This window comes from Typopeltis vanoorti, chromosome 11 (genome assembly GCF_054136105.1).
Source record: "Typopeltis vanoorti isolate ZY-2024b chromosome 11, IOZ_Tvanoo_1.0, whole genome shotgun sequence".
Taxonomy (NCBI): domain Eukaryota; kingdom Metazoa; phylum Arthropoda; class Arachnida; order Uropygi; family Thelyphonidae; genus Typopeltis; species Typopeltis vanoorti.
Window position 1 is genome coordinate 121,893,937 of NC_143559.1, and position 27,927 is coordinate 121,921,863.

General features: G+C 37.2%; 1 long non-coding RNA gene across 1 annotated transcript in view; it reads left to right on the forward strand.

The window, feature by feature from the left end:
• Positions 1-1,060: 1,060 nt before the first annotated feature.
• Positions 1,061-27,927, forward strand: part of LOC150102013 (uncharacterized) — a 102,129-nt gene continuing 75,262 nt past the window's right edge. Inside the window, exon 1 of the long non-coding RNA XR_016549011.1 lies at positions 1,061-1,198. This is a non-coding gene — a long non-coding RNA (uncharacterized LOC150102013). The remainder of the gene's footprint in view (positions 1,199-27,927) is intronic.

Consider the following 27,927-nt stretch of genomic DNA (forward strand, 5'->3'; position numbering starts at 1 on the left):
CATTCTTGAATATCACCAACAGAGAGAAAGAGGACTCTCAAATCCATTTCAAGCAAATGCAAAACACAAGACAATATGGACTCACGTGCACTGCCTAAAACTGCAGTGTCTCCTTAGTGGTAACACAAAAGGATATCTTTTTTTTATTATTTTCTTTTTTGCTTTTATATTTCATCATTCTTAATGTTATCTATTTTAAAATGTGAACAGTTTTTGGTACAAAATCTTCAAACGTATATTTTTACCAAGTTGAATAAAAATATATCCATCTATCTACCTTTTTTTTATGTGCTTTCTCTCTATATATTCATCTATTAGTCTACCCTCTCTATCTATCTCTGTGTAGGTTTTCATATCATCTTTAAAAAAAAGGACAGACATCTGTAGCTTGTTTGTGGCTGTATGTGGAAGCCAGATTATTGAGATGGGACGCAGAGGGGGGGTGGGGGTGAGGAATGATGCGGCTACGTTCCATAGCTGCATTTCAAGACAGCTGTGTCCATGAAGAGATCGAGTCTGTCTTTTTGGTTGTGTCTTCATAGTTCCACGTGTGTGCAGATATAGGTTTTGGATGGGGGGGGGAGAGACTGCCTCGAGAGTGGTAAAAAATAGCTGCATTATGAGACAGATAACTCGCTACGACTTTCAATTTACAGTTATCGCAGTTGGCAAGTGACCGGGCTTGTCGGTGGCAAATATATCTTGGCAACCTGAAAGTTCGGAGGTGCCCCGATCTTGAGGTGCTATTCTTATAGAGGGTTTGACGAACGCAAAAGCTGAAACACAAAACTTTCGACATACAGAAGTATTGGGTGGCTACAGAAACACCCTCTGACGTCAATCATTCTCATATATGTGAATGGAAGTCGAAAGAAAACGTGGGAGGGATAGGGGAGGAAAAAACACCAAAAATGCATCCTGAAGGATGAGGTTATGTATAGGAAGGTATGGAAGTGTGGCTGAATCAGTCCAGCACCAAATATTGACGAGATTGTTGCTATTTCCGTGTCAGACATGGTTTTCATATGAAGTCATCTCCTGACTGTCACAGACAAGCTTCGTATTTGATAACTGAAAACAATCTGAGGACATTTTCCTCAGTCTTTTCTCTAACAAATATAATATATTCACATATAATAGCGTTTGGCAAAAATCGACGAAAAATAAAAAGGAAGAAACTAGCCTTGGAACAAACAAGGTAATCGTATGTTATTAAATTTTCCATTTTGGGTTTATATACCGTACTATGTGTATGTATTGTAGTAATATATAACATAGGTTTTTATAATTTCAAATCACTTATCAAATTATTTCACCACCAGAAATGGCCCTATATAAACCAAAATCGAAATGTCCGGACTCATGCTTAGTAAATGAAATAGATATTATATACTCACCGGTTTTCCAAATTCAGGTAGTACACTCTAAACCCCGTAATGCTAAAATGATTCATGACTCTAGATCTTCATAACCAATGACTTAAACTCTGATCTCTCCTTCTCAAATGATGTCAAGAATTATTCACATGAATTTCAGTACGATCAAAACACAGTCCCGTCGTTAATACACTGAAGAAAGATCCTGATTCACTCTCTCTTACGTTTGATAATGTTCCGATTTTCAATACAGATCAATTTCTCTTCTTGGGCTGACTTTCACATCTGGCCTATCCAATCATAAAAATATTACATCCTCATCTAAAAAATTGGCATCCTTTTTCTTTCCAAACATTGTCTCCTGCTAATACTTTATAAATCCCAAATGCGACCGGCCTTTGAATATTGTTCGCACATTTCAGGTAGTACACTCTAAACCTCCCTGGAATTTTTGATTGTGAAAGTATACAGAAGAAACCAATCCGTCTAATGGATGGACTGCCTTCTCCCATCACTTCCTCATACTCGTTTTTGTATTATTTCTTTTTTACATTGCATGGTCGTTTCTCTACTGAAATGGACACGGCGACTTCTGTCTTTTCCTCTAGCCACAGGTCACTATCCATACACAGTTCAACTCCGAACACATTCCTCCATTGCATCTGCTCTTTGGAACATCCTGCTATGAGTACAACGCAATATACATACATTGTGAAAAAAATTAAATTAAAAATATATATTTTGTGAGTTCAACAAACTTCATCATTGGCCTGTAGAGTAAGAAAGGCTGAGAGTCAGCAGATAGTAGGAGAGGAAATAAAGATAGAGTGCATAGTGGTAGGGTAGGTAAAAGAGGCCTCAGTTGACCTGTTTTAGCTGTTTGCCCCCCAGGGGCGCTTCTAAAACGGTCGTTGATTTTTCACTTTAAAAAAAAGGAAAAATCCTAAAAAGGAAACGTAACAAAACAAGGAGAGAATAAATTTGGAGAAGGAATGGAAAGGTAAACTTAGAGGTGGAGGAAGGATCTGGCCCGAGCGATGCAGATCACAAGGAACTGCACCGCCTCGCTGTAAGCCTTCGCTACTGGGGTTCTCAGGTCCTCCCCCACCTGTGATAGCTGAAACCGGTGAAGTTGTGTACAGAAACACCACAAGGTGGTTACTGTGTCTTTCTTTTGTTGTGGGCAGTTATTATTCTTTTGGCCACCTCACTTCCCTTGGCCATGTCTAGTTTGCAGAGAGCTATGAAGACCGCCGAAGCTGCCTCCTCGTCTAAATCCTGGGCTACCTCTACCTGCTCAGGGGTGACTTTGCCGATGTCATCAACGAAAATGTCACCCCATTTTGCGCTGACGATGTCAGATCCATGTTCCCCTGTGAGGAGGTTCAGGTTCTCCTATTTTTTCATCGCTTCTTTGAAGTTTTCCGCCATCCCTGGGATACCTCTGATGAGATGGCTGCGAGTCTCCCCTGCTTTCGCGTGAGGGACTTCTGGGTGGGCGGTCTCAGATACTTTTGCTGTTTTGGGCGTTACCAACTCTTCTTCCTGTGGGCTTAATGGCCGTTTGGAGGTGTTGGTGTTCACCTCCATCTTTCCTTCTTCCCTATCTATATTGGTATTGATAGTTTCAATAACGACTGTTTCTTCTTGTTGGATTTTACTGCTTGTGGAAGTTGTTTTCCCCTTACGGTTTTTCTTAGACGTGGAGGTATGGATTTCTGTTATATCAGGAGCAGCCTCGAAAGGAGGAGAAGCTTCCTGTGCTGTGTCATTTCCATTGCTTGGTGGAGTTGCTGGTGTGATTGCACCACCCATCCTTTCAGCAAGGGTTCTGGATGGGCATATGTCCACTTTGTGGTCAACGACCCCACATTTCAGGCAAGCTACTCACAGTTTTCTTGGTTGTGGCCTGCTTTGAGGCAGTTTTTACATTTCATTCTAGGACAGTCCGCCCCACGGTGAGTGAAGGCATCACATCTAAAACATTGTTTTTTTACACCAGGGTAATTTATCATTACTCTGGCGGATCCAATAATAATGAAGTTGGGAACGGGCATTTTCATCTCGCGGGAGATGTGTACTTCACCCGACTTCCATTTGGGGATTTCTGCGTCATTTAGGACTTCCACCTTGCAACGCCCCATTTCCCGAATATTTCGTGATGATCTTTACATGGGTTTCAATATATTCTAAAGGGAATCTGGGGATTCTAAGTAGTTTGGTAATGCTCCCTACCAAAAATGGAACTATTGTTTTTCCATTACACTCGCATCCTCCAAGTAGTTTGTCTCTTGTTTGTTCACTCCTTACTACTACTTGGAAGCGGCCACCACCAAAGGGAGTAAAACCAAAAATCTGCTCAGCACCAACGCTTTCGATGAGGGCTTTGGCCAAACATTGAGGTCAGCTTCAACTTCGATTCCAAGGGTCGGCGTACGCGACAAAGCCATGGCTGGTGAGCTAAGCTATTCCCACCACTGAGTGTGTTATTCTTGCCCCAGTCCTGGGTTTATTCTGTATCTGCTGCTGTAGTTTATTATCAAGTGCTTCTATGAGACGCTTTGTCGATAATAACTGAGCTAACATATACTATACTATACTACAATTTGCTAATCACCTATGAGAAAAGTTCACAAAAATGAACGTTAACCATACTACACACTTGATCTAAAACCTAGAATAATAATAATTTGTGAGTTCAACGTATCTCATCATTGGCCTGTGGAGTAAGATAGGCTGAGATTCAGCAGATAGTAGGAGAGGAAATAAAGATAGAGTGCATAGTAGTAGAGTAGATGAAAGAGGCCTCAGCTGACCTGTTTTAGCTGTTGACCCCCCAGGGGTGCTTCTAAAACGGTCGTTGATTTTTCACTTTTAAAAAGGAAAAATCCTGAAAAGGAAAAAAAGGAGAGACTAGGCAAACTTAACAAGTGTAAATAAATCTAAAGACTATGTGGAAGACAATTCTATAGAGGAATGAGTTTGCCGAGCAAACCCAGAACAGTATAACCAGGAAAAGAAGGGAGATGACCTGGCCCGGAAGACCCCGCCCTGAAAAGGGCTTGGGACCACCTCGATGTTGGCCTTCGCAGTCCGGGTTTGTTCAGGTCAACCCCAACCTGGGGACAGAAAAACTTTCAACTGTGAAAGGACTAGACCTACCTGTGGGTTAAACGCTGATCAGGAAGGAAGATCGGGATAGCGTCAACACCTACAACTTGAAGGTGTTATAGGTGCAGACACAGCCGGAAATCCCCCCTGTATGATCTGGCAGATGGTTGGTGGATCACACCATCTCCTCAGGAACCGCTCTTCTCCCCGTAAGTACCTTTCCTGCTCCAGGAAGCGGCGGAGGTAGGCTGAGAGACAGTTCTTAACACGGAGATAGATGCGATCCCCCTCGTTAAGGTGTTTTTTCCTGGTTTTCCAAATGTGGTGCTTAATCACATTTATTAGGAAAATCAGGTGTTTCTTGTTTTTGGTTACTGGGGAAGGAAACTGTAGAAATACTATTTCGGGGAATGTGAGCGCTGGGATCGCAAGCACCTCAGCCAGTCTGTGCCAAACACGCTGTGCTGGCGGGCAGTGAAAGAAGAGGTGCCCTACGGTTTCTATCGCACCGCAGACGTCGCAGAAGGGGTTGCATGGTCGCGGGTTGTAAGCTGATTTTACGAGTTTCACCGGGAGTCTGCCGTAGGCGATTCTCCAGGCTAAGTCCCGGTGAAATGGCTGCCCCCAGCTGTTTTTTATGTTGGTGAACAGCACCTCTTCGTTTGTGCCCAGATCGGGTTTTTCCCAGTCAAAGCTGTCAAAAATTTTCCAGTACAGCTTGTTTGAGCTGAGCTGAAGCACTCGAACTCCATCCGTTGCCAATTTTTTAAAAAGTTTACATATTGTGTAGTACCACTCAGGCACCGTCTCTGCACATGGTCCGGCGTGGCCAGTAATCCCGAAGTAGGGTAGGAAAAATCCTAAGAAGTATTTCATCAGATTGCCGGAATGGTGATTTGATGCCAGTGCTTTCCGTATGGTCTGAGCAGCGTTGGTTAGGTGGCAGTATTTGAGGATTGGCAGGGCGAATCCCCCTTGTGTGGGTGGAAGATGGAGAAATGCCCTGCGCACCTCGTGTTTCCTGTTGTTCCAGAAAAAATTAGTGATATGTTTGTGAATGGCGTTGTCTTGTGTGTCTGTTATGTTTGTGAGGTTAATGGTGTGCAGTAACATTGGTTTTAGGACTGTTTTGATAACTGTTGCTCTACCTTCGAATGATAGGTAGTTGGGACTGAAGGGTTTTAGTTTTTCGCAACACATTTCTATTAAGTGTTGTGTTTGCAACACTGGGGTCTCTAGGAAGGGAATTCCTAGTATTGTTAATGGGCCGGTTGTGGGTTTCAGACCATACGGAAGACTGGCAGGGTCGAATTTCCCATAAATTTTGATTCTTGTTTTTTCTGGGTTGGTGTGAAGACCACTGAGCACGCTGAACTCTCGCAGTATGCCGAAGAAGATGTAAATCGATTCGGAATCCCTAAGGGTTCCGACAATGTCATCGGCATATGCGACAGTTTTGCTCTGTTTGGAGCCTAATGGTAGCGGTATTCCTCTTACTGCGCGCGTCTCATCAATTTTTTTTAGAAGAGGCTCTAGTACTAAAGAGAAAAGAAGGGGGCTAAGGGGGCAGCCTTGCCGAACCCCTCTGCGTATGGGAATGGGTTCTGAAAGAAACCCATTAATCGCAATGTGCGTTGTTGTTTTACTGTACATGCTTTTGATTGCTTCCCTTACGCAGGCCGCCACTCCGACTTTCTCTAGGATATAGTGCAGGAAGTTGTGCTTTGCACTATCGAACGCTTTATCTAAGTCTACTGATACGAGTGCAAGTGGGAGTTCCTTATTCGTCACAAAGCGAAGAAGGTCTCTTATCAGGAAGAGGTTGAGCGCCATCGATCTTCCCGGAACTCCGTATACTTGAGTGCTGGTTAGCACATTCCCAATGCCCAACTTCAGACGGTTACAAATTACTCTTGCGAATAATTTGTAGTCTGTGTTAGTCAAGGAAATGGGCCTCCAGCTACCCATGCTATTTAGGTCTCTCCCTTTCTTGGGGATGAAAATTGTGTACCCGCTAACGAAGTCAGCAGGCACGTCACCAGTGAATAGGAAGCTGTTGAATAGTGAGACCAGGATAGGCAAGATGAAGTTCCAGGCTGAGCGATAGAGCTCAACGCCTAGCCCATCCAGGCCAGGGGTTTTCCGTAGCTTAAGCTGTTTATAGGCTCGAGTAACCTCTTCCGAAGTGATTGGTCTCTTTTGAAGAGTTCTGAGGTGTTCAGGCATGTTGTCAATGTTCCACACTCCGAAGTCGCCTGTCTCCTCAGCTTCGTCGGAATAGGTTCTCGTGTAATGCTGGGAAAATTGCCGCAGGATGTCTCCCGTGGTTGTGAGTGTTTGCCCGTTAGCATGAATTTGCCGAACCGCTTTCTCATCTTGTGCTGCTATGCGCTGCCGGTTATAAAAAGCGGCCGAAGGTGTTTCCGCCTGCCGGAGAAACAATCTGGTGCGAAAATCGAGCTCGGCGACTTTTTTTCGTCGAAGTGCCTCGAGTTCGATTTCCACGGCTTTAATAAGCGAATCGCTAGGAATACCGTTTCTCTGGTTAGCCCGGTACCACCCTAGCTCTCGGTACAGCTCTCTCATTTTTTTTCTTTGCGCGTGAGCTCTTTCTCTGGAGATGTTTTGGAAGAGCTCTTTTGCCTCGGTTTTGAACTGGGCCCACGTGTCCCAGTCCCAGTGGGCCCTTTTCCTTCCTTCGCATAGCAGCTGCAAATCCTTGCTATAAATTTTGGGGAAGCTTGGAGGCATTTTCCAGGGTCCTTTCGATGTTTCTACGACCTCGGGTAGTTCGATGTTCATCAGAACCATTTTATGGTCTGTTATCGAGCTACCAACCGCTATATGCCTGACCGAGATAACTTGTGGCCCAAGGTTCCTGGAAATATAGAGGCGGTCTAGTCGCGTTGCGACTCCTCCGCTCGCCCATGTGGTACCCACTGTGTCTGGATTATGTTCCCTCCAGATGTCGATGAGGTCGACATTATCACAGCAGAGTTGCAGTTCCCTAGAGCCACCGGTACCGGAGTTGATGTTGCCACCAACTTTGTCAACTCTTGCGTCAGCGATGCAGTTCCAGTCCCCCCCGGCGATGATATACTGAGCCCCGTGTAAATAGGGTTCTATGGACATGAAGAACCCGCTTCGCTGGTGGGCGTTGTTGGGGGCATATACATTAAGGAAGCGGATGACTCTACCTCCAAACTTCCAGTCTATAGAGACTAGACGTCCTGCAGCATCTTTCTGTACATTGAAAAACCCGCCTAGAATAGGCTGACGAATAAGGATTCCCACCCCCCTCGCACAGCGCTCTCCGAAACACCAGAAGCTCTGAACGGGGAAGCTTCTGGAGAAGTTTTCTATGTCCCAGTACTGATAAAAATGCGTCTCCTGAAGAAAGAGTACATGAACCTCATGCAGTAAGATTAGGCTCCAAACAGCGCGTTGTGCATTGAAGGAGCGCAGACCGTTAATGTTGAGAGTGGCGACTCGAAAAGTGTTGTTCATTTTAGTGGTGTAGTTATAGGGCGGGACAATTAGAATTTTAGTGTCTCTTCGGTAACTATTTTGATTAGTGCTTGGTATAGCGCTGTGATGTCGCAGTCATGTAAGCCCATATTGGCGGCTAGAATGGAGTTTCTAAAGGAGTTTTGTTCCTCATTTAGAATATCTGGCACGGCAAGTTTGTCCCATTCCAAGCCAACACAGGGTTTTGATGAACCCTTTGTGTAGTGGGCATAGAAGTGTGGCTCGCCGTTTTTCTCTATGGCGTTGTGGATTCTTTCGAACCCGTCCTGGTCTTTTTGGACATGGTGGAGAATAGTAGCTCCCCCTGGAATTATTTTAGGGAATGGTGCTGGGGTGGGTTCTGTTCCTGTCGTGGGGAGGGTAGTAGGGTTTCCGCCCATAGGCAACCTTTTAAACGAAGCTTGTTCGTCTTCTACCTGTTCCCTTTGACGTTTTGCTGTAGAGGTGTCCATTTCCTCTGTGGCAGATGCTGTGGTTGTATCTGCGTTCGTGGTGGTGGGGGGAACGCTGGCTGTTGAATTTTGGCTTCTGTACTTTTTGGTTTTACCCAGTGATACTTGTTTGAACCCCTCTTGTTTGCCACGTTTGGGTTGGGCTGTTGATATCGGTGGCGGGGGCGGGGTGGGTATTTTTGGTGGTTCTGTGTTGTCAGAGCTAAGGGGGGGAGGAACGGGAAGTGGTTGTATCGCACCCCCCATTCGTTCTGCTGATGTTCTGTGTTGACACACATTGTAACTGTGGTCTTTTTGGTGGCATTTCTTGCAGGGGTTGGTGCAATGTGGTAGTAAATGGCCAGATTCGCCACAATTGCTGCACTTGGCCCTGGCACATTCTGCTCCCAGGTGTTCGTGGGAGCCACACCTGTAGCATTGCTTTGTGACACCTGGGTAGTTTACCATGACTTTTTCGGAATTCCAATGAAATGATTTGAAGTAAATCCAAAATCACCACTTTGCGAATCAAATGAATGAGTATATTAAATAGTTTATAAAAATAAAAAAGGTGTTTTATGATATTTAAAATAATATCTAAAATTATGTTAATAATTTAATACTTTTATTTATTGTTAATTAGCATATTATAGTATATAAGAAATTTTATATATTTTTACTAAGTTAAAAGTTTTAAAAATTTTATATTTAATTTTCAATAACAAATGATATTCCTCATACAGAATATGATTGCCATAAAGTCGTGGCTCAAACTTGGACTCATCATCATACTCCCGTCCACAACTACAGAATTTCCCCTTATCAATCTTATTTAGCACCTAAGTTTCTGTCTACTGCATCACCATCAATAGCTGATCATTAAGGAATTACCCAATTTATTCTTGGCCATAACAAGTCCCTGTGAGACATGCGACGTGTTTTCAGCCAGCAGTCGTACAATTTGCTATGTTCATTACCGAATCGTACACAAGTTAACGAACGGCTTTAAGGTGTTACAACATTGGTTGTCTCCATTGGGAAGGTGTTCTGATAATGTCTGACTTAATTAAGAAGAACATTAACTTCTACATTGACATATGTTGACGCTATAGAACTTGTAGTAATAATTGCAGCCAGAAGTGGCAAGTCATTAAAATCTTGTACTGTAATTCATCTACGTAGCGTTGCCAAGGTGACAGCATCCCTTCATAAAAAATGTCATCAGTACAAAGAAGAAAAATAATTCCATCTTAAATTTAACAAAAGGGTGTGCTAATTAACTGACGACAGAGGGCGCTCTAACACCCTGGGACGAAGGTGATCAGATCCGGAAGAGAAGAAAACTGTACGATATAATATCAATTGCGTCAATTAATTACATAGCAACGTCTAATGGATGAACGGGGGGGGTGAGTGTTACCATAGTGACGAGAAAGAATCGTTTGCGACCGTTCTTAGTGCGTTTTCATCTCTAAAACATCGAAAATGCAATTGTTCACTTACTTCCCAAGATTAACGTCAGAGGGCGCTTCGTCGCTTTCCTCAAAGCGATTTTTTTTTTTTAGTAGGTTGGAGAAATCGGGAATTTCTGTCTTTACTCCTCTTACTCGGTTTTGCAGGGGGGATTCCTTTTGAAAATGACGTCAATGATGTTTGTACCTTGCCCAAGAGGAAAGAAAAGAGAGAGAGAGAGAGAGAAAAGGGAAAAAAGTTCTTCATTCTCTACTTCCTTGGAGACTTGCAAACTCTCTTTTTTTTTTATTCAGATAATCAGAAAACTTTTGCGATCGTCAACTACTTTATCCTCCGCCCCCCCTCCACCCCCAGCGTCTCTCACCCCGCAAAGTCCCGTTTTCTGCGGCTGTAGCTCGTAGCACTCTTGACCCCATAATAGAGCGAAAAAAGCAGAGCAGACAAAAAATCGGATTTTCAGAATTCGTTGGTTAGAAGGGGAAAAGTTAATCGGGCGTGCATGACAAAGCGTCCAACTTCTCCATGCTATTCGTCTTCAGTTGCCCACCTTTTGTCGGGTGAGAGAAACTGTTGTCTGCTACCCGTAGCACGAGCTCTATATTCCCCTTTCAACTGCACCGACTTTTTGAAAGGAAGACCCTGTTTAAGCTCAATAAATCAACATCCCTATAGATCCAGTGGATCGATTGATTGAAGTGCTCCAGGATTTGTCCTGTCGTGTTGCCAGCCATCGGGGAATATGCGTCACTCTGCAAAAGATGGCTTCGTACAACAGCTTCAAGTGATCTTTGCTGCTGGAGAATGCATCGTCTGTAAAAGAGTGTAGACGTCAAACACTAATAAAGGATATCAAGATAAAAAAAAAAAAAAACTCTAAAGAAATCCGCCTAGAAACATAGTTCATGATCGCAGAGGATTTCTATATTAAAATAGGTTAGATTTATTTAAACCGCTGAGTTAAGCCTAATTGTAGATTGTTTACTGAACCACGTTGAAAAACACAAGCGTCAAGTTATGACGTCATTTCATAGGGCGTGGCTTACCTCTTGATATAATAAATAACGTATTTATCACTAAATCTCAAACATTTTTCCGTTAGGTGGCGTTAGGAGATGTTTTAAATATTTATATTGGTGATGATATACGCACTAATGTAGATTACTTGATATTTTTAATGGATTAAAAATATGTTAGCACTAGATAATTTGACTATTCTTCTAGAAAAAAATCCTCAACTATCCACGATCTAATTATAGATCATTGGAAGAGCTTTGTTTGGCATAAGACTAATAGAAAACTTTTGGTTGCATCCCAGCTTATTTTAAACAACCCTCGAGGCTATTATTATATATAAAACATGAGCTATAGTTCCTATATGTTCTAATGTAGGCACCAACTTGCACATCTTCCGTGCATAGTATACGTATTTATAAATAACGTTTCTAAAGAAAGCAGGTTATTAAAAAATACTCTACATTTAAGGTAATCAGTGTTACAGGAAAAAAAAGCATTTTAAACTGAAATCAGATATTATCAACGGTATATTAAGTACATCTGTTCTATTTGGTCTATTTCCATCTCAACTTCCGGGAGAGAGAGTTCAGATTTAATCTACTTCTGTGGTGGGATGCATCACTAATTTCATACGTAGAAGAGATCCAGTGCTATAATCGGTAAGAAGACACGCAAATCTTTATTAAGACACGTCACATTGCAATTACAGATACAGAGATGTGGTAATGTACCATGACGCAATCATACGATAAGAGGTGAAACTATAAACTCCAGTTTATTATTTCCGTAGCTTTTTTTTTTTATTTTTCGCAACTCGGTGATAGTTCTGCTACACAGAAAATCAAATAAGGGTTATAAAATTATTATTACCTAAACTCATTTCAATTCTCTGCCAATTTACCAAAAATTTGTAATAATAACTGTTTAATATATATTTCTAACATATAAATAAATAAAAGGTGTATTACATTATTTTTAAAATAATCAGCAAAGTAAGAAAAAATATAAAAATTTCTATTTATATATAATTAATTTATTATTAAAAAGTAATTATATTTTAATTAATTATTTATCCATATATTTACGAAACTATTGGCTACATTAAGCTTTGCTAGAGACAAACTATCTTAGTTTTCAAGACTCCATTCTCTTATATCAATAGATTCAAGGCTGACGAACAAATTACCTCGTTTTATTCCAAACTGCAAACAACGCAGAAAGTGAGACTTTTGTACTTAGCAGACGATTAGGGAAAAAAAAATTTGCATAGAAATTAGATAAATTGATTGTTGACAAGTAACTAACAATGCTTTGCTTTGACAACTGCCAACTCAAAGCTAGCGCGAGACAAAAGAAGCGATGTTAGCCAAGAAGGTGATAGACAAGGACAGTTAACAGTCCTAGAAAAATAAACAGTCACTTTTTTTAACTTGATACACTTTGCAAAAATGCGTGAAAAATTATTCTCAACAATACATGAGTGTCTTCCAACATTACACGGTTAATAAGTTCAATCGTGTTTAGTGTAGCGATCGGATTTCCATTGGACAGAAATTGAAGCGCTTTGTTGTGCTTGATGCTGATTGGTGGATAGTCACGTGATTTAGAACAATCACCGTTTCTGATTCTTTTATTTAGAGAATCGAAATAAAAGTGTCTTTAAGATGCGATTCAAATGCACGCAGTTATTCATACCTTTCGGTAAGCCATAGCTTATGCCTGTCGCGACACATCCTGGATCGGTGAAAATCATCGTGTTCGTAAATTAGTATCCTAGGTGCCGTCACAACTGAATGTAGTAATTTTTCACTGCCATTTTTATTAAGATTATTTATTGTTTTTTTTTATGACTTTGGTTTGTTTGTTGGATTAAGACAGGTGTGACCAAACTAACTCAAGAGCAAAATTGGAAACTCTGGAGTAGAATATTTGACATTGGTAGAATGTTCGACACTACTTTCAACCTTTCTGAGTTCGATGCTACATATCTACTTACTGTGAGCTCATTGTAAAGATGAAAATGCAAAAAGAAAAAAAGTTAAACACACGGAATAACTATAAAATTTCACTTCTTTTGAATTGAAGAAAAAATAATAAAAAAATAAAATCGGCCATATTTTAACGCACTATGCGCACTGAAATTTTAGCCTCGTTAAAAAAAATAAGGTGTTGCCTATCGTTTTTGCTTTTTTTATGGCGTTAATATGTCTATGATGTCATCTGCTTGACTGAGAATAAAGATTTTAGTCCAACTTATATAAGTTATTTGGATTTATAGACGAAGCAACTCAGGATATGAAGTGAGAGTATTACCAGAGGATATATAAGAATATATTTTCTATAAAATATGGATGGATCTATAATATTATCTTTTATTTATTAATTTTTTATTTTATAATTTAAGAAGTTATTTACTATATTTTAGTATTTTATTATGCACCTACTAAGAATTAAGTTAAGATAAAGTTAACATTCTTACCCCAGCTTTCAATGACTCTTAGTCCTTTAGCTGCGGATTGAGCGCTAATAAAACCAATATTCTCTTTTGTTCCTATCTCGAATTTTCACCAGTGTTCTAACAATAGAATCTTTTAACAAAAGGCCAGCCATAAATCCACGTCGAAATTCCAAATATAACATCCACAATTCCCTTACTTTCAAAAGCCCTCAGCTATAAATGCTCTCCAATTAATAGAGAAGATAAATGTATCCCGCTAGACGTCGCGCTAAAAAAAAAAAAAATCGAAACAAGTTTAAGAAAAGCATAGATAAAATTCCCCTTAAGTCGGTGAGTTATAATACCGTTTAGCTAAATTATCCATACGAAGCAATTTCTTCTACCTAATAGCATATTGTCCTGTATTGTCAGTCACCTGTGGGCTAATTTTGAGATGTGGACGCTAATTGTGTGCGTCATTTGCTGAAGGAAAAAAAAATCCTTCTTTGGACTTGAGATTACGTAATGCATTTGATATACACAACAGAGCAAGAAGGATTATTAGCTGCAGCCAAGCAGGAATTTTACTTGTGCTACATTGTTGTTAATAATGACTAATCGATGATCCAATCGATAGCAAACATATTAATATAGCCTCGAACAAAAGCACTACCGAAATGAAGCATTCAAAGGAGATTTTTGAATATCGACAAATCTTTCTATAACCAACTTATGAAATTAACTTCCGGATTGCTACACTCAAAGGGAAATGGAGCTTTAAATAAAAAAGGGAAAAAATTAATAACTGGAAAGATTGGTAGGGAAATTAATTACTAAACCGTATCCTCTTTGAATTAATAGGAAAGGTTTTAATAAGGACGTGGAATTCAAAACTTGGCAAGAGTCTTAGTATGATGAATGTCTTAGTAAGATAACTGCGCCAGCTGGTGGACAATAAGAGAAACTGTTCGCTTTCAGATGCAGTTTTTTTTTTTTTTTTTAAATCGGAAAATGGAATAATTTTATAACGTTTACGACGTACGGACACATTTAACCAGAGCACAGAGTTTAAACATATCCCAAAATTATTTGTTCCGAGTTTTTGTCTTTATCCGTGTATATCTATTAAGCCTCATACTGGGGGGAGGGGGGAGGGTTCACCCGGACACTCGGGTTTTTCGTCCCTCAGAACAGACAAACCGGTCCATGAACACACACACACACACACACGGATCTACAGTCATTAATACGTACTTAATCCCTTATTATGAGGGCCCACCATTCGTAAGGAAGGCTAGGAATAAATCCATCAGTTATATGGGTAGAAATGGGAGGGACTGCACACTCCTTGTTTGAAAAGATCGTGTTTCAATCCGTAGTGAGAAACTAAAATTCATTTTACCGGTCTCGGACTTTTTCCCCTCTGGAGTCTCCGGTATCATAACCACAAAATGGTCATACGAGCTTTAGACCACACATCTCATTGATAAAAGCATGTGCGACTCAACTTTTTTTACCTATCGCAAATACAAGCAATAAGATTTTCTCCGGATTTCACGCCAGTGTGAAACCAATCTAAAAATATATGAAACTAACAAACATGTCCTACAGCTTCTTTATAATATGTAGCGACGGTCAAGTCTTCTATCTTAAAACAAACGTTTCAGTTTCAGTCTCATGGCATAACTATGCATGGCGTTGTGTTTTGCATGATGTGAGACAATAATATCACGGAGTTTGTTCCGATTTTGTTTTCCTGCAACCGAATCAAAAAACTAGACCCGAAACTCATAAATGCAATTGAAAATACGGGTTGGCCACAGTCTCATAATTAATCTCGGAGGAGGATTTATTGGAGTTTCTCTGAGTTCTCCGGTTTTTATTTTAATAAAAGCAACAAAGATTGATGAAATTCAGACGACGTAAATAATAGTTTAAGTGGTAATTGAGTCCATTTCCTTAAAAGTTGAATTCAGATAGAACAAAGGGGTATTAGAATATTTCTTTGGGTTTTCCGGTTTTAAAGAAATAACAGGCAGATAAAAATATGTAACTCTTAGTCTCCTCACGGTACGAAAGGTGATGACAGCTTAATCAAAAATCCATTACGTTCCTTAATGTTAATTTATCATAAATGCATTCGCATATTTATTTCCAAACTTCCCAAAGAAAGTTTGGATTATTTTTCGCTGCCCGGTTAGCGTATTCTCTCTCCAGTCAATAGGTTTCGGGTTCAAATCCCGAAGCATGCATGCTTGTGAAATATTCTGTGTTTTGAATACAATGATTAAGCAGCTTGCTTGCATGCAGGACTTGGAATTTGCCTACGAGAGATGGAAGAGAAAAAATAGACTCCATTTTGATTGTTGTCAAGGCAACGACATCGCAGGAAGAATAATCTTTATGTGCTGCACTGTAAAAGTACTTAAAAGAGATACTCTCGATGACTTTATTAGGGTCCTCCATGCGTTTGAATTCCACTCTTCATGGATGTTTCTAAATAGAATTTCATGAATTTCATCGTTGAGTCTGAGATACCATCTTGGTTATTGAAGGGACGACAGTGGACAAGTAAGAGGATACAAAAGAGTCTCACATTCCATGTTTCAACTCCAAAGCAGGGCTTTTCTCATTGCTACGCATTAATCACCCCTCATGATAGATCTACAACCTTTAGCGGATGGGGTTTATATGTAAGTTTAAATTTATTTTGCTAATATCAAGGATACTTCTTCTTTGTTCAGTGACTCTCTACAACTGGAAGTGGTCTGGGAACAAACAAACAAGATTGAAATAATGATGTCTTATTTAAAAGACACAAGAGGGGGAGGGGGAAAGAAGGATTAAGTTGTTGTCCGAGCGTTAGTGTCGTAGATGCACCAATGAATAAACGGCCGCTCTGAAGAGATCTTCCGCTCTTTAAAATCAACGCAGCACAAGATGTTACAACTTGCTGACTAGGAAACGGTCGAGGCTCTCACGTGGTGGACAAGAACAAGGAAAAAAAAAAGGATGCATTGGAATTCCTCGTGGCTTTTGTATGTAGTCAGGGACAACACCGTATAGCTTACATATTCTGCGGCAGTCGGTGTGGAGGTCATCATGCATTCCATGCGTGGATATTTTCGGGCGTTCTCTTAACCTGCCCAGAGTGACTCGACACAGGGTGTGATCTGCGTACAGTGTTGGCTACAACGCTACAAGCGATTAGTATTACGGAATACAGAGGGCGCTAAGAACACGGCTGAATACAAAAAAAAAAGTCTCGTGTTGTCGTATTTTCCCGAATCTTAAAGGCATGTTTGGCTCGGAGCTGGAAATAAACAATCAACAATCCATTGAGAAAGTTGGCAGCATCCCTCCATTCACTTGTTGCTGCTCTTCCTAATAAGACCTCTCTTCCTTCGCTTTTATTTTTACTGTCATCTTTTCTTCCATTTGGAGCAACATCCGCTTCTCAATATTTCTTTTTCTGTTGCACAGACTTTTTTTTTGCAAGATTTCGAAAGTTTCTTTCTAAAATTTTTCTAAAACAATTAGAGTGAAACATTTTTCTTATTTCAGATAGAATTTCACAAAAAATAGACGAGGAATGAGAAAGGAAGTTTTGTAAATATTTTCTTTAGAAATATTTCATTTTCACTCATTTTTATCCTAAAAGCATTCTCTAATTTTCGTAAAATTTTTCTCCAGAAAGTAATCATTGTCATCATCATCTTCTTCTTCTTCCAATCATCATAATCGTCGCTTATCACAATCATCATTTTCTTCTTTTCCTCTGTTATCATCATTTATTCCTGTAGTTATCATTCTCATCATCATAATTTTCTTCCGATTATCATCATATTCTCTTTCTTCTGATTATTATCATCGTCGTTTCTTCTTATCATCACCATCTTCTTCTTTTTGATGATAATCAGATGATATCTAATTATCATCACTCTCACTTATTCTTGTAGTAATCATTCTCATCATCATCATTTTCTTCCGATTATCATCATCATCTTCTTATCTTTCTTCTGATTATTATCATCGTCACTTATTGTGGTAGTTATAATTCTCATCATCATCTTCTTCCAATCATCATCATCGTCGCTTATCATAACCGTCACTTTTGCTTTTCATCTGATTATCATGGCGGTCACTTATTCTTGTAGTTATCATTCTCATCATCATCATCATCATTTTCTTCCGATTATCATCATCTACTTCTCTTTCTTCTGATTATTATCATCGTCGCTTATTCTTATCATCATCTTCTTTTTCAATATGATTCCTATCCACGAAAGATTTTTGTAAATCCATTGTTTTATAACATATATAACCTATTTTTTATTTATTTTTATATGGTCCGGAAACCTGGAGTATGTAAACCCAGAAACTATATTTGGAAATTTGGATTTCGTTTCCTTCTCCTTCTTTTTGTATTATTATTATTATTATTATTATTATTATTATTATTATTAGTTCACGAATATAGAAAATGGTCGACGTAATGCAGTTTTTTTTTTCTCGCAGCTTAAACTATCCCTGGCTTTAATTCTAACAGCTTAATTTCCATTTTTTTTCCCAAAGAAAATTTGTTATTAACTCTACTCATTCTAATTGTAAGAACTAAAATTATTCTTAAATTAGAACGGTTGTAATTTTCTATTTTAAGTTTTTAAACTTACAATTAGAATGAATAGAGTTAAAAACAAAAAAAAAATCATTCTAAACACAAACAAGCTAGATTAGAGTTAATAGAAATAATTTTGCACATAATTTTATAAAAATACAAACATAGTTTAAGTTTTTTAAAACTAAATAACTTTTATCTTAATTTAAATTAAGTAAATATCTTTATTAACTTGTTACTAACTGGGATTTATTAAGAACACTTAAATATTTTTTGTATTTATTTAATATTTGTTCTTGTTCCAAGAGATGAGCGGAGCGAGGGCAGGTTAATCGACCATGAGATGCGGTAATTAATACTCTTGGAGGGTAATGGATGGCAATGCTGTAGCCAATGAAGTTCTAACTGAGGCTTGGCTATTGCTGTTACTCTCGTGCGATGATCAGAGCTTTAAAAGCGCAATAACACCTGATCCCTACACTGTCCTCTACAGATAACGGGGAAGATGAAAAGCATTCTTGCTTCGCCCCTTTAAGCCAGCCCTTATAAGGACTATATAAGAGATGAGCGGATGCTTTCGAAGACTGAACATCCCAGTTCTTTTTAGGACTTCCAGGGTAGCTGATGGCAATGTTGTAGCCAATGAAGTTTTGACTGAGACTCGGCTATTGCCGTTACACAGCCATGACTAGAGCTTTTAGCTCAATAACACTCCATCCACACAGATTTTCTTCATTCAGATGACGGGATAAAGAATCAAGGACTCAGTCCATCGCCCAGTTCTCTTTAGAACTTTTAGGAAGATTATCGTGTAATTTATACGACAATCTTTGGAACAAGCCAGTCCTTATAAGGCCTAAGATTGTCGTTATTAGGATATATATATTATTTATATTATTTATATTATTATGAATATAAATATATATTATATATATATATATATTATTTATATTATTATGAATATATATATTTATATATATTATTTGTATTATTATGAATATATATATTTATATATATTATTTATATTATTATGAATATATATATTTATATATATTATTTATATTATTAGGATATATAAATAATATATCCGCGCTCGAATTTCTCAATCATAGATTTCGTAGCTTCCTAACACAGCAAAAAAAAAAAAAAAATAATAATAATAATAATAACCAACTGGTGTCATCCTCAGATAAGCTTGCATATAAGCTTCGAGGATAAAAGCAGAGAAATTAGTTCTCATCCAAGATGTATCATATGTAACCAAATGCATGTAATGTACGTATCACATGTAAAGCAACGTATGTAATGTATGTATTATATGTAAACAAATATATGTAAAGTATCATATGTAAACAAATGTAAGTAATGTATGTAATAACTGTAACAAAAGTTTGCAATATAGAGCGATTATATCCATTGATATTGTGTATATAGAGTGTAAAATTGCAAAGAAACATCTGTAATAATCATCATTATGAATATTATAATAATATACGTTGTAAACAGTTATTGTTATTATTATTATTAAAAAAAAACTTTAAGTACGAGAAAGTATTTGTTATGCATAATTGTGTTCCTATAATGTATGTAATTTATCTGAGAAATAATAAAAAAAATGATATATATTTTATATATATTATTTATATTATTAGGATATATTATTTATATTATTATGAATATTATTTATATTATTAGGATATTATTATGAAACTAAAGCTAAAATTTTAATTAAATCACCGAGAACATAACCCAGAAAAGAAATAGAAATATTGTTAACTCCCATAATATCCCAAACCATTGATCTCTTGTATGAACTTTGCTGACATGGCTTTATTTTTATCACCCATAACTACTTTTTATCTACCTTCGTTCAATCATTGGCAGTTAAATGTATTTCTGCTATTAAAATTCCCAGAAGGAAGTTTGAACTTTGGTACATTTTCCACACGATTCAAAGGCGATATTCAGCCTTTCAGTTATAGCTTTCTGATAAAAAAGAGAGAGGAAAGTGGGGCACACGAGATGTTAATATCTTTTTCCCGTACCCAATCAATAATAGAATGTTTTGGTCAATGGAAGTGAACGCCTTAGCCAGTATTTGTAGCTGTTTGCATCATAAAAACCTTGCCTACAGCATAAGTTCTGGTGCACAATACAAACTAACCAGGAATGCTGTAGGAAGGTAACGAGATAAGTGACAAACGACTATGAAATGGTTCCCTCCAATCTAACCCCTCAGGATAAAATACCCCTCAAGAGCATCTATAGTAAGGAAGACTATTGAATATTGACAGTTGGACAAATATTCTAAAAAAAGATAAAGAGATGTAACAGTTATCACAATACATTTTACCGGAAGGAATCTGTGTTTGAAAGTTTATGTACACTGATTACACAAAATATTGGGGTCAGGTTGATTTTTGAGAACGTTCTTCGTGCATTGTTAATATAGAGATTTTCAGAAAAAATACAATTGAGCAAATCCCATTCTATTTACTTTATATTATGTTTAAAAACATGAAAAGGTGAGATACGTGTGAACTCTTCTTTTCCCATTAACAGTTATTTCGAGGAAGCTCAAGAGCAGAGATGCTACCATCTGCTGCATCACCAAATCCATTTTTCTTTGCAGAGAATAATATTCCGGTACCATCTCTCTTCTCTATCTACGGCACACAAAAATATGCTAACCTCATTCATTCTCTGTGTAAACCACTACGAAATATCCCTCCTTCCACCCCCTCGCCCCCAGTTCAGGGATTGGCAAGAGGAGGTAGGAAGAGACTGAAGCACATTTCTTATTCACAGCAAATGGATTTTGAATGACAATCCTATTAAAATCACAAATATTAATAGCACCAAGGAGACGCGACTACATTAAAATAAAGGGGTGGGTATGCAGTTGGGGGAGCTTAAGTGGTTTTTAAACGTCGTAGCCGAAAAGAGATGCTTATTTAATAGTAAACACGGTAGCCACATATAAATATTTAATAGATTTTTAAACCTTTTTTTAATAACCACTCTTTGTTTCCATGACAACAGATACTTTTCTCCTGTAGTGATCTATTTGCTTCTAATCTCTTTTGTACTGGTCTGGGGGATTTGTATCATTATTTATTCTTACGTTAGCGTAATGGATTTGTCATGTACAACGGGGAGAAGAGATCTGATAGAGAATAGAGAGATGGCAAGCAAATATACGAATAAATGGCTCCATTATGATGTAAAAAAGTGACATTGGAAGAAAACTGTCTCAATCAGCAGGTGAGCTCTTTTAAAGGCAGTTCGCTATGGAAATGTAAGAAGCCTCTCTTTCTCTCGCTACCAATTTATCTTTAATTTTATTTGAATAAATTCCTTATCCGTTTTTCGGAAAGACGGACGGGCGACCAAACACCATTTATTTAAAAATCGCAGACTTTTACAGCGCCTCAAGTTTACATCGATGTGCTTTCATCGTACAAGAGCGAAGAAAAACGAACGAATATGGAAAAACAGAAAGTGAATCAAAAATTGAATCAAATACCTTATTCTTGAAGAATGCGGTATTTAAATGTTACTGCAGTCAATACAGCAGTCAACATCGTTAGCTGATACTCCTATTAGAGTACCATTATACATATTTCTACAAGGTGTATAAAAATATATTTAAATGAAAATAAAAATATTACGCAAAAATGATTAAAACATTATATAATAAAAATATATTTAATTCTACTTTGATTATTTATAAACTAATTAGTTTTAATTTATTTTAGCATATAAAACTCCAGTTACTATAATTATGATAGAGTCAGTCCTATTTTCATACTCCGTATTTGGTAAATATGCATTATTATAAGTACTTATACAAATGTCAATACTACATTTCTCTCTAATGAATACCTTAATCTGCAGAAGACCTTGATTTTCGTTAATTTATAATCAAAATTTTTGAAGTTCTCCACTAAATCGTAAAGGATTGGTACATTTACTTAAAATCTTATCAATAAAATAAGTGTTGTCCTGGTTGGCTGAGAGTTTGGAAATGAAGTTTGGAGGCCTGAAGTAGCTTGAAAAAGTTCCTTGTTTAGTCTTTAGAACAAGTCTATGTAAAAAATAGAAAACAAAAATAAAAGAAACTTAATTAGTACATTGATATTTATGTGACATACGTTTATTAACTTCTGTAAATGAAAGTTATATAAAAAAGTATTAAGACACCAAATAAAATTCAAAATGTAATTATAAATTAATTTATAAAAGGTGATTAATGGCAAAGTTATACCCTTTGGGGGTAATGGATGGCGATGCTGTAGCCAATGAAGTTTTAACTGAGGCTTGGCTATTGCTGTTACCCTCCTGCCATGATCAGAGCTTTAATAGCTCAATAACACCTTATCCCTACACTGTCCTCTACAGATAACGGGGAAGATGAAAAGCATTCTTGCTTCGCCCCTTTAAGCCAGTCCTTATAAGGACTATAATAGGTACGCATAATGAATAATCTTTGAAATTAAGTTAACACATTAGTTGTGTAGAACGTCTTTTGTTTTCTAGTATGCCTAAAACTTTGAGATGCTTTAAAATCAGCCCAAGAACAAGAAATAAAGTCCATAGGTTTGCAAAAATAAAATAACGATTGGAATTATTGTTACTGAGTAAATCAGGATAAACCAGACGAAATCTTAGGTATAGATAATGAATTGATTTTGATGTTCTACAAACAGAAACATAAATTATAAGCGAATGTATTAAAATGAAGACACCCTAAGATTAATAAAATGGAGATAATGATATAATATTATTGTCGTTAATGGGAATTTGCTTAAAATAGGGAGAACTTCTATTTGTTGTGTAATTTATGAGGGGATTATTTGATGGCTTTCTATAAAAAGAGGACAATGTAGATGTAAAAATTAGTTTAGAGATACATTAAAACAATATAAAGTTCTCATGGTGATTGAAATTCAGAGCAAGTCTATGTAAAAAAGAGAAAACAAAAATAAATAAACTTAATTAATACATTGATATTTATATAATATAGGTTTGTAAACTTCTGTAAATGAAAGTTATATGAAAAAGTACTAAGATACCAAATAAAATTTAAAATAAAATTATAATAAATTAATTTATATAAAAAAGGGAATTTATCTTTTATTTATTTTATATGATGTATTAGTATCATATATGTTAGTAGCCTATCTTACTCTACAGGCCGATGATGAAGATTTATTGAACTCACAAATTATTTTATTATGTTAGTATCGCATATGAAAAAACAACTATGGTTTGTTTGAAGGGTGGTGGATTAATACCTTTGAAGGGTAATGGATGGCAATGCTACAGCCAATGAAGTCCTAACTGAGGCTCTGCTATTGCTATTACCCTCCTGCCATAATCAGAGCTTTAATAGCTCAATAACACCTTATCCCTACATTGTCCTCTACAGATAACGGGGAAGATGAAAAACATTCTTGCTCCCCTCCTTTAAGCCAGTCCTTATAAGGTTTGTTTGAAGGGGGAGAAGCAATCAACAATGAGATGCGGTGATTAATCCCCTTGGAGGGTAATGGATGGCAATACAGTATCATATATGTTAGTATAATATACTACACGTGGACTTTTAAAACTCTGATACCGTCAAAAAATATGAAAAAAAAGAGAGAAATAAATATTTTTGATGTATATCGTAAATATAAATATTTATGGCAGTAAATCCGCGTGTGTTCACGGGGACCGGTTTGCGTGTTCTGAGGGGCGAAAAACTCTATACCTTCGTACGAGACCGGCTAACTTACTTTTCTTCGAATGACACCAGATAAAGGTTCCTCATAGAACGGGAATCGAACCCAGGTCTTTAACTCGGGCATAACCAAAAATAACGCAATCCTCAAACTACGCCAAAGGCAAAGAAAGGTATCTCCCAAAATGGAGAATGTTTCGCCATTTTGAATTATCAATACTCAGTAGACTAATGATCACTGAGGAACTGAATACATTCAGAGTGCTTAAAGTAAATACTATTTTTGGAAGCTAAAAAATGTCCGAATATGAATAGAAATAATGCGCCATCCCTCATTTGAAATAAAAGTAAAGGGTAGCGTGTTTGCAGTAGTCTTTTAAGCAAAGGAGTGAAAAATACGTTCTTGTAAGATACGATTCTTCGCTCTATATTTCGTACTGTAGGAATTACCATTTGATTTGTTTATTTTTTATGAATATTATGTTTTTGCCACTTCAGACCTCCACGTATCTACTGTCTATTTTTTATTAGGATATCGGAATTGTATTATTTATGTTATCAGATGATCTGGATGCAATTCAAAACTCCGATTCTGCCAACAAAAGAGAAAGGGAAAAAAAAATTGGAAAGATAAAGGAAGACAAAAGAAATCTTTTAGGGTTGAAGATACGATTAATTATATTATTAACATCATTACAAATAATACGAAAAGTGCAAGAATGAGCAGTTTGGTTGGCCGAGTGGTTAGTGAATCCGCCCTCCCGCCAAGAGGCTGCGGGTTCGAATCCGGGCATGGATGGTTATGGTTGTGTTATTAACTCTGTGTGGAAAGGGCATCTGCGTTCCCACCCAACTCTTCTAGCAGAAGACTTCACTCCCAGCACCAGTGAGGCACAGGAATAACAATATCACGTCTAAGGATGTCAAATGCGATATTTAATTTTTTTTTTTTTTTTTTTTGGTAAATGATAAAAGAAAATAAAGAAAAATGTCTGATGCTCAGAAATAGTGAAAGAATATTAAAAGGATAGACGTGCTTAATAAGTAAAAAGAGAAATCAGAAAGAACTGAAGAAATAAATATAGCAGAAGAACTGGAATCAGCGCAAATAAAGAATAAGAAAGAAAAATAGACTTTTATCTGGTTCAGAGATGGTGAAGGAGAATTGACTTAAAGAGAAAGAAGATGAAACAGGAAAAAAAATTAAAAAAACAAACAAACAGAAATAAGTTGCAATAAAGTGCTTAGCAATAGAGAAATAAACGAGAGATAAAAGACACTGAAGTGGGTAAAAGAAATTTGTTAATTGCCATTTAGTGTGGGAAAGATACTTCCGAAATGATGCGAAAAATTTACGATCACACCAGAATAGCAGAAGTTGCTTCCAATGCTTCAAAAGAGATCCAATTTTGTCTGATGTGCGATCAAAATATTTCCACCAGATGGCGCTACTGCGCTGTGCTAATTTGGTTCGTTTTGCGTTACAACCGAAGCAACTAAGTAAATAGGACCGCGTCTTAAAAACATTTAGTGGGAAGTCTTTTTTTAGAAGGAAGTTAGTTACGCTGCCTGTGGGTCGAATGGATAGTTTCTCTGCACTAACCTATAGACAGGGTTCGATTCCCGTAGTAGTATAAATGTTTATGAACGTTCTTTAAATGATTGGTGGCCCAATAAGCAGAGTGACGGTGTCGTTCAGTAACTCGAATGCGTCCCATGCTTAATTTCTAGTGCCAGGGTAATCTAATAATTACATTACACTAATGCGTGACATAGGTTTGCAACCCGTCATTAGAGGTCAAAGGTGAGCCAATGGATTCATCTAAGGGTTAGATTAATCCACGTTTAGAGACCAAATGTGGAGCCTTTGATGAAATTATGAACCAACTCAAGATCTTCACAAGCATTGTTCATATTCCAACACCAGGGCTGCTTATTTGCTCGTGACATCGATCAAAGCAATATCAATATATTCAGAGGGGCTATTCCCATATCATTTATCCAAGTACTCTAAAACAATCGCCGTATTAATATCAATTACCAGCCTAGTAGGCGAAGTAGTTAACGTATCCGCTGTCCATCCTACATACGAATCCCGACGTGGACATGATTTTGTGTCTTTTGATAAATTTCATCATCATTTCCATATTTGGTGACAAAAGCAGAGTTCATGGTCCAGGCAAAAATGAAAAAATCCTTACTATTGGTTTACACTTTTCATAGTGTAAACTTTTCATTATATTTATATCAGCTATGAATGAATGTTAGTAATAATCAAAATTAGCAACAACAGTTAATAATAATAATAATAATAATAATAATAATAATAATAATAATAATAATAACAACAACAACAAGAGCAATGCTATTTTATTTATTTTAATGTTGTTTTAAAATTTGTCGTTAAACTAGTTAAACTATACAGTCAGATAGATAAAGATATAGGAATACATAGAGTGAATGGGACATTACGAGAAGATATTTGAATTATAAAAAATGGACTCTTTGAGTGGCTTTTCCATAGGACCAAAGCATTTCATTGATATAAATATGACTGGAGAATTACAGTGGGAAAATGTTCTAGAGAAGCACTTTGCGGTTGTCACATTATCAATAGAGTCGAATATCTGAACTGATACAAATCCCCACACTAGTTTAAGAACGCAAAGCTTTCAATTTTCGGAAAACTCTTGCATCTCTTGATGTGTCATCGTAGTCTGCGTTGTACCGATAAAAGAAAGAAAGAAAGAGAGAGAGAGAGAGAGAGAGAGAGAGAGGAGCATATCTCCTACTACAGTGGTAACAGCTAACTACACGATGAAGATGTTTGGTTCTTGATTTAATTTTGTGAAAGCCTCTGTAATCAAATTTCGTGAAAAGAGAAACGTGTTCTCCCACACTCGATAGTTACACCGACCTCTGAGATTCTCGTTTCTTAGCAACCGTCCGCGAGATGCTACTTGTAAGTTTTCGATCTCTATCGAGGAACTAACCAAACTGCAAATAGCCTGGAAAATTGTGGTAAGTAATTTGACCGTGCAAACACATGCCAAAGGCTGTTTTTGATTTCCGACTCAGAAAAGATGAGAGGAAATAAGAAATGGAACAGGACAAGGGCAATAAAGTTGCCTACATCCGTTAGAGAGAGAGAGAGAGAGAGAGAGAGAGAGACGGAGCTGCTAATGTATCGACTACCTCAATCTTATCTTTGCTAACATCATCTATACGGATGACTTGAAAGCGAGCTCTTTGTTTTTATCAAGAAATATAAGACTGTTTCCTATTGGTGACATTTAAATGCTTTCTACCGAATAGAGAATGTATTTTAAAGGATATTTTTATCTCTTATTATCAGTTCTTTTTGTTGATTGACAATTAAAAGCAATACACTGATTGCTAAAAATAAGCAAATGACTAATATGCAATGAATAATATTGGCAAAGTTCGGTATTGTTTGTTGTACATTTATACAAGGTTTACGATATGTAAAAGAAACAAAAAAATGAGGTGATAATTATTTGGAAGATTGAATTATTACTGAGTGTGATAACAGTGATGATAATTGATATGCACCGCCGATTGTGAATTTTTTAACTTTTTAACTTTTTGCAGCACTGAGTTAGTCGATCCCATTATGTCATCATCATCATCATCATCATCATTCTAAGGGACATTTCCTGTTCATGGAGAGTTTTTTCTTCCAAGTCATCCTATTTCTGTTGTTCCTCTTTAGTGGGTTATAACCTCTTTCGATTAATATACATACCTCTTCTAAGAATGTATATTTCGGCTGTCCTCTTCTTCTTTTCTTCCCTTCTAATACGTTAAACTATTATTGGGAATTACTTTTCCTCCAGATGATCCCCGGTCAGCGTATTTTAAAAGGTAGAAATTAAAATATGATCTCAAACGAATTATCGCTAGTAAAATGCAGTTTAAGAGGGATATTGCTTCTATTCACAGGTTACAAAGTTTTATATAATATTATATTAAAAAGAACCCCACCATTTGCTGAAGGAAAAATAAGTGGATATCAAACAGGATGGCGAAGCAACTGGGCTCATAGTTACCAGATTTTTTACACTAAGACACATTCTGGAAATATAAAGTTTACAATAAATGGAAATATAAATCATTCTGTCCCTATTTATAGATTTTAAAATGGACCGTAAGAGCATTCACAGACAAGCTTTCGGGATCAATTCAGAATATCT